Source organism: Nanorana parkeri, unplaced genomic scaffold (genome assembly GCF_000935625.1).
Source record: "Nanorana parkeri isolate BGI_ZX_2015 unplaced genomic scaffold, ASM93562v1 scaffold175, whole genome shotgun sequence".
Taxonomy (NCBI): Eukaryota; Metazoa; Chordata; class Amphibia; order Anura; family Dicroglossidae; genus Nanorana; species Nanorana parkeri.
Window position 1 is genome coordinate 1229115 of NW_017306443.1, and position 11573 is coordinate 1240687.

Below are 11573 nucleotides of genomic sequence, written 5' to 3' on the forward strand. Positions count from 1 at the left end.
ATTAATTAGAAAAAATAGACAAAAGATAAATCAATTAAATAAAGAAGTCTTGAATTTCCTTTTACTAATAAATCATACTGTTTCTCGAATTAAGACAAATTTAATTGTTGGGTTAAAAAGAAGGAAAAAAAGGAAAATTTAAAGCGTCTCTATAGCGACACTGTCAAGAAATTGTAACAAATATGAGTAAAGTGTGAAAAATAGAATCTTCATGAGCAATGTGTGTATAAAGCAAACATGTATTAACGTTTATTAGTTTTAGAGGAAACCATAATGATAAATGATTGAGTTTTAATCTCTTGGAATACAAATATACCAGTTATATTTCCTCTTTTACACAGTCTTTTCATCACACTTTTGTTTCTCAATGAACCATTATCAGCCTTATTTAATAAAGATTTCTGATTCTTAAAGGGGACCTTAACCTAAAATAGCAAGCTCCGCTTATTTAAGCAGAACCCCCTTTCTCTTGATAAAATGCTGCACTAAACTGAAAAAAAAACCGAATAGTAAGGGGCGGGGGGGCGAGGGGGCGAGGGGGGGTGTTAATTAAAATACTTACCTATCCCCTGCTTCAGCGCCTAGGTAAGGGTGACGTCACCATCCAAGGGTAGCCAAACTCTAACGAGAAGACATACCTGTACTGTGTTAGAGCATCGTCGGCATTTCCCGGGATCTCATTGAGGCAAGGTTCACACCTGGGCAATCCGTGACCGTGCAGCAATCATGCACAAAACCACGAGGATTGCTGAGCGGTCACGGAGTCGCCCACCACCACCGATTGCGCTGGCGGTGCCATTATTTTCTAATGGCACCCGATGGCGCTCTGCCTACGGCCCCCCCACATGATCCAAAAAGATACCGCCTGTGGCAACAGCCTCAGGCTGCCTCATAAAAGGGATGACCCTGGGTGAATGTCCTCAGCAAGGGAACACATAACAATAAGGCTCCATTCACAAATAGCGTTTGTGTTTCCAGCGCGGCAACGCAAACGCTAAAATCTTTCATGTGCAAGTTTGCGGATTTGTCAAGAAATCGTGCTCTGACTATTTTGCAGACCGTGCGGTACTGTGCGGCTGCTGCAAAAATCTGAATAATGCACATTAAAGTGCATTGTTTTTTATGTTTAGAGCGGCTCCTGTGTGAAAGGAGCCTTAAACAACAGTAACAACAATTACTAAAAAATAATTATACATTTTTAAGAAGACACTTTCCTTGCAAAGGAAATATCCACCCACACTGTAGAAACTGCTGATATCACTCTCACTATTTCATTGGAATACATGAGAATATAGCCTGGAGAAGCCGGCACTGCAGCTCATTGCCAATGCATGGGGCATCTCAATGCTGATGTCCCAATTATGGCCGGAAAGCACTGGATCGCATTGCGGCCGGCTCACTTTGTGTACGGGCGGGAGGGGGCGTGACGGTGCATTGAACTCAATGGCACCGCAGCCACGCCCCCCGGCCGCAATGAGATCAGCCGCACGGGAACGCCTGGCACATCAATGCCTGCATTCCGGTCCGGTCAAAAAAATTGTGCTTGCAGCATTTTCTCGGACCGGACCGGACTGCAGGCATTGATGTGTCTTGCATTCCCGTGCGGCTGATCTCACTGCGGCCGGAAAGCATGGCTTCGGTGCCATTTACTTCAATGCATCGCCATGACCACAACAAAGTGAGCCTGCCACAATGCGATCCAGTGCGTTCTGGCCATAAGCGGGCCGGAACGCACTGTGGCTGGTGTGAACTAGTCCTTAAAGGAGAACTATGAGGTGAGTGCTTTTCACTCACCTCATAGTTCTAGCCGACCTGTGACAATGAGACTGTCACAGGTCGGCTCAGTAGATCGAGAAGTGAGCGAACACATACCGGCGTTCGCTCACCTCTCGATCCTGTCACAACTCTCTGCCGTGATAGGGGAGGGGCTGGATTCACAGATAATCAAAGTTTACCCAGTCTAGACACTAAACACAGGAGTTAAATCTTAGAAATGCATTCAAGTACCTTCACTATTAACAAAAATGTAATGCTTATGTAATGCAAAAATGTATCTTATTTGTGTATCACTCAGCTGTAGATTCTCAAATCATCTCTGAATTGGTGCTGACACTGTCCTTCCTTCTGGAGGGTGGCTACTTTTGTTCCCCATGGTCTCTGTGTGTGCTGTAAAGTAGTCACCGCTCCAAGCTCACATTTGGACTACAATCTCACATTTACTAATTTGTATTGAAATTGTAGTCCATTACAGTAGTGAGTTTGGAGTGGTGGCTACTTTACAACACACACAGGAACCATGGAGAACAAAAGTAGCCCCCACTTCAGAAGGAAGGACGGTGTCAGCACCAATTCAGAGATGATTTGGGGATCTACAGCTGGTATACAAATACGATACATTTTTGAGATTTAATTTCTGAGCTTAGAGTCACTTTAAATCAATGGTCCTCATAGGGTGCAAAGATAAAAATTAATATAGATCCTTTATAATTTATACATTTTATATCCAAACCAGGTATATGAATATGCACAAACACACACACCTGTTCAAACTGATACCATTACCATTTACAGCTCCTTTGCAGCTTTAACAAAACTTACTTATATATGTCCCAGTGCCTTCTAGGCATCCAATGCAGACACGTGTTAAAGTGTATGTACACCCTAACAATGAACTTCTCATATTTGCTGTGTTATGTTTGTTCGACAAGTGCAAAAAAATACCTGTTCACCAAGCAAGAAATTCAGAACTGTCCTAGGTCCTGTGCATAATTCTTGTGTTATCCTGAGGAAACAAATGAATGAAACTGTTCTAGATCTTATATTGGACTATAGAATTAGTGTCTATGCGAGCCATGCCGAGAAGGTGAACTAAGCTACGCAAGTGCACATTGTATAGAAGTGAACAGGCAGGTAGGAACATTAGGCATACTGAGTCTTTTCTGCAATCAAAAAAAGCCTTCCTGCTTGTAAATGTTTCCATTCAAAGTTAAGTACCCATTTAAGCCTTGCATAAGACACTTCCAATTAACAACAAATGATGAAAAGATGAACCTTAGATTTTAGCAGCCAAAATATTTGTTTTACATTTAGATCGCATGGGCCTGAGTTAGAATTAGGGATGCACCGAAATTGCCGCCGAAACATATTGACCAAAAATGGCAGGAAAAAAATAAATCGTAAGTAAAATAAAAATATGTTTGTTTCACTAATGAACGTAAGATGATTTCATTAGAGGTGCACCGAAATGAAATATTGAGACCGAAACCAGAATTAAAAACAATGTCCGGCCGAAACCGAAAATAATTTTTTTTTACAAATTTAAATTTTATTTATTTTTCTAAAGTTTTTAATTTTTTTATATGTTATTTATTTAATTGTTTTTATTAAATATTTTTATTTTTTTACTTTACTGCTGGGGGCTTTGGTGAAATATCAGGGGTCTAAACAGACTCCTGATATATCCCTTTCACAATAGAAAAAGAGATTGAAGAAACAGAGTTTTCAGTGCAGGCCCAGCACTAAATGAACAGGAAATCTCTATACTGTACTAAGTGTTCCTGTTTATTCATAAATTATGAAAAAAGTATAAATTACTATGTACACAATCATGAATTAACAGGAAGTGATGTAGATCACTTCCAATTCATTGATAACTGATACATAGTAACTCATATTATGTCTAATTATTTACAAACATTCAGCGATCACTGATCTCTGAGTGTTTGTATACCATCCTGGATCGGCTCTCACAGGAAGCTGAGCGGGCGGTGCGGGGAGGAGAGCTCGGTCTCATTTGACAGCTGTCTCCGCCCACATACCGCTCTCCTGATCTGTTACAGGAGGCTGAGCGGGGCGGTGCAGGAGGAGAGCTCCTCCTGTGACACGCTCACAGCGTTCTCCTCCCCGCCCCGCTTGGCCTCCTGAAGGTTTCGCTCCTCCATGCTGGATGCTGTGCTGTGACAGAGAGGACACAGAGCAGTGCACAGCGGGGAGGAGAGAAACTAAGGATGCACCATAATTTGCCCAAAGTTTGCCCAAAGATTTGCCATTTTCGGCCTGATATGTTTTGGCGGTCGAAATTTCGCCGCATCCCTAGATTTCATGTTAGCATGCAGAGCTGTATGGATGTGATTTTTAGTCAAAAGGGGTAAAGGTCCATTTTAATTATAAACATAAATGTACCTTATTTGTGTATCACACAGCTGTAGATCATCACCCTGTGTGTGCTGTAAAGTAGCCTCAGCTCCAGGCATGCTTTAAGGATGGACTACAATCTCATGCTTAGTTTATCAATTTGTACTGAAGTTTTAGTCTATCATAGAAGTGAGATTGGAGTGGTGGCTACTTTACAACACACACAGGGACCATGGAGAACACAAGTAGCCACCCTCCAGATGGAAGGACATGTCAGTACCAATTCAGAGAGGATTTGCGGATCTACAGCCGAGTGATACACAAATAAGCTACATCTTTGTTAATAGTTATGGTACTTGAATGCATGTTTAATGTTTAACTCCTGAGTTTAGTGTCACTTTAAACAACTGCAATCTTGGAGGAGGGGGTAATCAGCACTGCCCCTGCTAATAATTCTCCCACTCCAGCCGATCAGTGCAGAATATGTGATCCAAGAAGGTGCCCTGAGTCTGAAGGAAGTGACGCATGGTGTCCTCTTGAATCCTGCCTCCCAGTTCCAGGGACTGAGATGTTGGTGGTTCCTGTGATGACCACCAGTTAATTGCTACTGTGTAGAACATTAAAACAATATCAACCAGCCATGTAGTTGAAATAGATTTTCTATTTATCCTTTCCCTGCCCTCCTAATCAAAGTTCACATCCAAACTGCTCTCCCACTTCACTGTCTGTGAAGTGGATACACACGTGCAATGCAGAGCCATGCAGAATCATTGCAGTCCTTTATCGTCCTGCCTACATGTAAGTTGAGTCCTGAAGAAAGCCAGGAGAAAAACATCACCATCAACGTATTATCTCTAACCAAGCAGCAGTAAATAAGACTGGCTGATCTGGTGAGTGGCTTTAATAATTGAAACTTATACTAATAGACAGGAGTAGATGGATTGAAGACCAAAACAAACTATGTCCCTGAAGAATAACGTATCTTATATCTCCATCCCCTTAAGGTGACACTAAACTCAGAAGTTAAAACTTAAAAATACATTCAAGTACCCTAACTATTAAGACAAATGTAGCTTATTTGTACCTCACTCGGCTGTAGATCCCCAAATTATCTCTGAATTGGTGCTGACACTGTCCTTCCTTTTGGAGGGTGGCTTCTTTTGTTCCACACGGCATCCCTGTGTGTGTTGTAAAAAAACCACCGCTCCATGCTCTCTCCTGTGATGGACTACGAGCTCAATACAGATTAACAAACTAAACGTGAGACTGTAGTCCATCATGGGACATTGAAGCTGTCACAGGTCAACACTATTGATTGGGAAGTCAGCAAACACATGCCGCCGATCACTGACTTCCCGATCATCTCCTTGCAGAGAGCGGTGACCATCAGTCTCCTCTCTCAACAGGGATTTCCTCCCTCCTCCTCTCCACCACTGACTGGAGGAACGGACGGGGAGGGGGCGGGCACATCTGGATTTGCCTCTAGATGGGCAGAGCCTGCTGTCAATCAGCCAACGGGATGGATCTCAACAATATTGTCGGGATTTGTCACGGCTGCGGCGATCTCAGTATATAGCGGGCAACAGCCTGCTATAAACTGAGCTTTGGGTCACGGGAGGAGGTTAGTATATATCCTCCTGTGACTCTATGGAGACCTAAGGGGAAAAAGGTTACCCCATAGTTCTTTTTTAACTCCTGAGTTAAGCGTCACTTTATCTACTGTACAAAGTAGTAATTTGGGCTATTTTGTATTACTTTCAAAAAGTATAAACTGGATAAAAGTATAATACCTGGTGGGCCACAAGCAGCACTCAAAACCTCTTCCCTCAGTATCCACATGACAGACCTCTCATCATAAAATCTATTGGCAAAATATATAGCCAATAATCTTGAACATGAGTACAAGGGATGCCGAGAGTGCGACTGCTCTTAGGCCCAATAAGTCAGAGGGCCCAGAGCATAATTGCTGCCACAACCTTTATACTTACATCACATATTGAAAAGGATGGAATAGCTTTTCTCTCTTGGTAATATCCATTTTGCTGTTCTCTTATCTGTTGCTTGATCTGTAAGTAGCTGTATAAGAATTTCAAACATAACATTTGGCCCAACTGTAGTAAAGTGTCATACCTCAAGGTGTGATTCTGTGGTTCTTAGCTACATCTCTAGCCCAAACACAATACAATGTCTTTAGTTGAATGTATTGGGTTTAGTCTGTACATATGTATTTGGGTTTGATAAATACATGAAGAGTAGTGCAGTAAAAACACCAAGAGGATGTAATATAAGCATATGTATAATTAGATACAATAAAATGCAAATAGAAATGCCTCTTTTGGCTCGGATCATACTGTATGTTTTAGTATTTTGAATGAGTATAATCATACACAGACAGTGAAATTATAGCAGTTCTTTTGTTTTGGCAGTTTGCCCACAGTATTCTAGGATTATAAAATAAATAATGAAAATGGATTCGCTCTGTAACGAGTCTGAACCTTAAAGCTAGAGCTACAAGGGCAATTTTTAGTAAATCAGCCACACCATCAAAATCATCCATTATTGATTAAGGGATACATTTAGCAGTGGCTGTGAAATAAACTAAACATCCACTGCAAGTGCATCTTCCTGGTTCATGTGTTACAGTGATTGGTTCACTTGCAGTGAAGGTTTGGTACTCAGACGAACTGGGTTCTCACCATGACCAGGCTCATCTCTAGCCCCTGGTGATAGACCACTAAACCAAATGAACAAAAAGCGACCAATAGCTGTTGTCCATGTAGCTGTAGTCTCAGAAGTGTGATATATTCAGAAATAGTATTCAAACATCTGAATACATCATTACAATATGTTAATGTTTACCTCTTGTAATTCTGTTTAGCAATAGTTGTGATTCACACACGTGGTCCAGCCAGGAAGATCAACAGACCACTTTGTGGGTCACCTCCCTCATCATTATACAGGGGTGATGATACTGATTTATAGGCTTGCCTTGACAAAGGGATTGTTTTACAGAATAATTGGTGGGTCTTGGTTGGGTGTTCCCTGTGCTTCATGCCTTACATGACAAACTGATGTCATGTATAATATGTATTATACATATTTTACTTCATTTGTGATTGTTATGTGGCTACTTTTATTCTAAATAAAACTGTAATCAGTTTCAATGTGTTTGATGTTCTCTGAAACAAATGATTTGCAAATGGTTTTCTTCAGTGCCATTTTTACTGCTGCATAACTGGCATCTTAATCTGTTTTATCGGAGGCATGTGATATACTACAGTTATTTCTTGATAAGAATAGCTCTCACTGAGCTCGCATTTTCGCCTGTGCGTAAGGGTGTGTTATTGTGTATTTGTTTCATTTGTGTATAATTGTAGAGTTATTATAATAGTCTCCTGCTCATGGTATGCATCCTAGTTGGATTCACTATCCAGAGGTCAGGTTGCAGTCTGGTTATTACAATTATAAATCTAGTGGAAAGAGTTCACATCAGCTATGTATTAAAGGGATAGCTCAACTTAAAAAAACAAAACACTATACACAATAATATCACCATAACCTGATCAAAAAAGCGGGCTGGGGGCGGGGCTGGGGGCGGGGCTGGGGGCGGGCAGAGGGAATGCCTCACCCAGCATGGAACGTACTGCACGTCACTGCTGCACATGTGCAGTGCACTCTCTCTCCTAATGGCTTAGCTTAGATGAGCTCATCTGGGCCGACCGGAGAAAGAAAGAGCGCACTGCGCATGTGCTCTAATTAGCTCATCTGAGCCAACCGGGGAGAGAGAGCACACTGCGCATGTGCTCTGATTAGCTCATCTGAGCCGTCCGGATTGAGAGAGAGAGCAAACTGCCTATGTGCTCTGATTAGGTCATTTGAGCCAATTGGAGAATGGAAGAGCACACTGTGTCTGTGTTCTGATTAGCTCAACCGAGTCAACCGAAGAGAGGAAGAGCACACTGCGTATGTGTTCTGACTCACTCATCAGAGCCAACTGGAGAGAGGAAGAGCGCACTGCGTATGTGTTCTGACTAACTCATCCGAGCCAACTGGAGAGAGGAAGAGCGCACTGCATATGTGCTCTGATTAGCTCATCCGAGCCAACCGAAGAGAGAGGAAAGGCGCAATGCATATGTGCTCTGATAAGCTAACCAGAGCCAACCGGAGTGAGGTAGAGCACACTGCGCAAGTGCTAGGATGAGCTCATCCAAGCTGTCAGGAGAGAGAAAGAGCGCTCTTGTGCGGGCCTTGGGAAAGGGACGGTGCTTACTCATGTAGCACTAGGGAGCACTCATCCTAACAGCTGGTAAATCCTAGGAGCCTTTGCATATAGTGACTGCATAGAGAGTTTTTTTTAAAGATGAACTAACCCTTAAACATTAATTTGAACTCAAGAAATGAAGATCTATGTTGTAGGAAAGATTTAAGCAATTAACATTTATGTGAATCATGACGAATCAGTACAAAAAAAAACCTACGCTTTGTCTTATATTCCTCCTGAAAAATAGCAGTGCACTTCCTGGTATGTGAGGGTGCTTAGGCACTCCTGTGCCCACAGCTTCAAAGCAGTATATCTGCAGTGTGAGATCTGGGCCCATTTCCACCAGATGCATTTGACTGCGTTAGGCAAGACTGTCCCAATGTATAGACAAGCCAATTTGCCTTGTTTAGTATTAAGTCAGTTCACGCCACTGCCTTGCCGGGTTTTTTTTTAAAGTAGAGTGTTACACCGTATTATACCTTTTTGCAACGGGCTGTGTTGAAGTAAAAAAAATTTCACTTTGTGACATTTCAGTACAGTTCAAACAAAAGATAAAAAGTAAACAGTGCAATGCTCTGAAATCAGTGCCCTGCACCTCTTCCATCAACACACACACACCAGCAGGGGTGTGCTAGTGCGTGCTCCTGGTGTGAATGAAGTTTGGGGTGAAATTTGGTGAGGTCACTACTGCACTGATCATTGCTGGAGGCTCTGTCATGAAGATGCAAAACCTTGCCTCTGCCAAGATGGCGCCTCCACATAGGGACATGGTGGAAAACAAGGCATGGTAAGTCTGCAAAAGAAAGATTGCATGCACGTAGAACACAGGCAATATTGGTGACTAGCCCCTTGCCCTCTGTCTGCCTATTTGGGCACAGCAGAGTTCATTTCAGTTTAGGATGTCTGCCTGGAGTTCTCCCAAACATTAATGTTTCTGTTGTTAATTTTCACAAGAATAGCACCAAACCCCAGAATGAAAAATGTTATGAGGATCATGACTGAACAATAACAGAGAGGTTCTAATTAACATTCCACTAATTCCACTTGCTAAGTCTTAAGGCAAGCCATACACTGGTACAATTTTACCAGATTCACAAGAAAAGGGGAGAGAGGCTCCAGGGACCGGTCTAAGGCCCCATTCACACCTAGGCGTATTGTAATATGCGCGTCTGTCGCGCGACCGTCGCGCGGTTTTTTTACAGCGATTCGCGGTAAGAAAGTTGCACGACCGTCGCGCGATTCCAAAGGCTACTTGGCTGTATCCCAATGGAAAACGCCCTACAAAACGGCCCAAAGTAGTCCTGGGACCTTTTCAGGCGTGGTCCGTTTTGTAGGGCGTTAGGGATGGGCGGAAATACGGCAAGGTGGGAACGAGGGCATTGACTACAATGCAATTTATATTTTTGACCGTTTTGTAGAGCGTTCGTCGAGCGTAGAACGTCCTACAAAACGGTCAGGTGTGAACGAGGCCTTAGAGCGCCTACTGTAGACAAAAATGAGCACTTAACCCTTGCAGTGCAGGAGTAGCCCCACTGCAAAAGTTAAGAACAGTTTTGCCTTTAAGTCTTTTAGACCTGCACAAAAACATGAATACTCATATCTTATAAGGGCAAGTGTGTTCTGTAAGCACAATGATATGAGATCATGGTGATTATTGAGTGGTCAGAGGAGAGAACAAAAACCCATCAACCAAAACTTTTCAGGGTTATAATATCTATGGGAACTTAAAAGTGTGAAATAGTGATAGATAGATAGATAGATAGATAGATAGATAGATAGATAGAGTGGCATCACAAGGGGGGTGCGGCCCTCACCGGGTGACACCATTAGAGTATCATGGCATACCTTATCCCGCCGAAAAAAACGTCTCCTCCTCTCTCTGCCGGCGTCCATCACCGAGACGGCACGTGACATTATTATGCGCGTGTGATGATGTCACGCACATGCATAATGATGTCACATGCGTGTGTGATGGCGTCCCGGCGGGTGACACCCAGCTGCCGCACCGGTTGCACCCTGCCTAGGGACGCCTCTGGATAGATAGATAGATAGATAGATAGATAGATAGATAGATAGATAGATAGATAGATAGATATTTTACATGACCATAAACTGCTGCCATTATTACATGTGATTAATATCATAATGATAACACATCTGTGTAAATAGCAGCCATAATACTAATCCTGGAACGTTCACACTAAAGATCTTTTTTACTGCTAGAATCTTCTATACATATTACCGATAGAGGCGATTTACGTCAAGCCCACCCTGACACCAGATCAGATTTGGATGGGATAGGATGGGATAGGAATTTTAAGGGCACACGGTTTGTTTTTAGCAGGCCTCTCTGGCAATGGTACAGTTAACATGCCATTGAGCACATGTCTTTTTTTTCCAGTCCAGTACAATCTATCCTTTTCAGAGTGTGACAAAGAATGTGCTTACACCTTTCACTGTACAGGAATCCCATCAATACAGATTTTCCTAGTGCCCCCTGTCAAGAACAGGGTCATGAGGACCGTGGCATCGCATAACGCTTCAGCAGGAAACGCTTGAAATGTTTTTTGTTGGTTTTTATGTCCAAAGCAACTGTGCTGGAACACATAACATCCTCTGTGATATATGGAAAGAAGCAACATATTCTGACAATAAAAAAAAAAAAACATTATAAGAAGGGAGACTGAGAGCTGGAGCTATTGCAGGGATGCTGCATGTAAATACTCTCCAGTCCATACAAGTGGCACACTGTGACAGCTGCATTGTATCATACCAACACTGAACTACTGGACCCAAAGAGATGACTCCTATCAGAAATGACACAACAGCCTTGTCCTATTCACAGAAATAGATACTAGTGCTGATCAAATAGATAGTACTGCTAATGCACCATATGCTACAAGAGGGGGTGTGAAGACAATACACAGATTGTTACTTGTCAAGATGGAGAAGGTGGATCATTGACTTTACAAGCATGCCACTGATACAAGAAGCTTGCACTTCCTTTCTGGTTAGGAAAGTAACTGCAGGCATCATTTCTTTATTGCACTTTTTTTTAAATCTTGACAGAAAGCTGTCAGAGGCTCCATCGGGACACACACAGCCCTGACTGTAGATGATCTGCATTGCTTCCCCTCTCCAGCAATTCATAGACCCCCCCCCCCCCAAACAAACCCTG

The 11573-nt window shown here is 42.5% G+C and overlaps 1 protein-coding gene across 1 annotated transcript in view; it reads right to left on the reverse strand.

Moving 5' to 3' along the window:
• Positions 1–11573, reverse strand: part of SH3KBP1 (SH3 domain containing kinase binding protein 1) — a 281799-nt gene that overhangs the window by 269558 nt on the left and 668 nt on the right. The window lies entirely within an intron of this gene.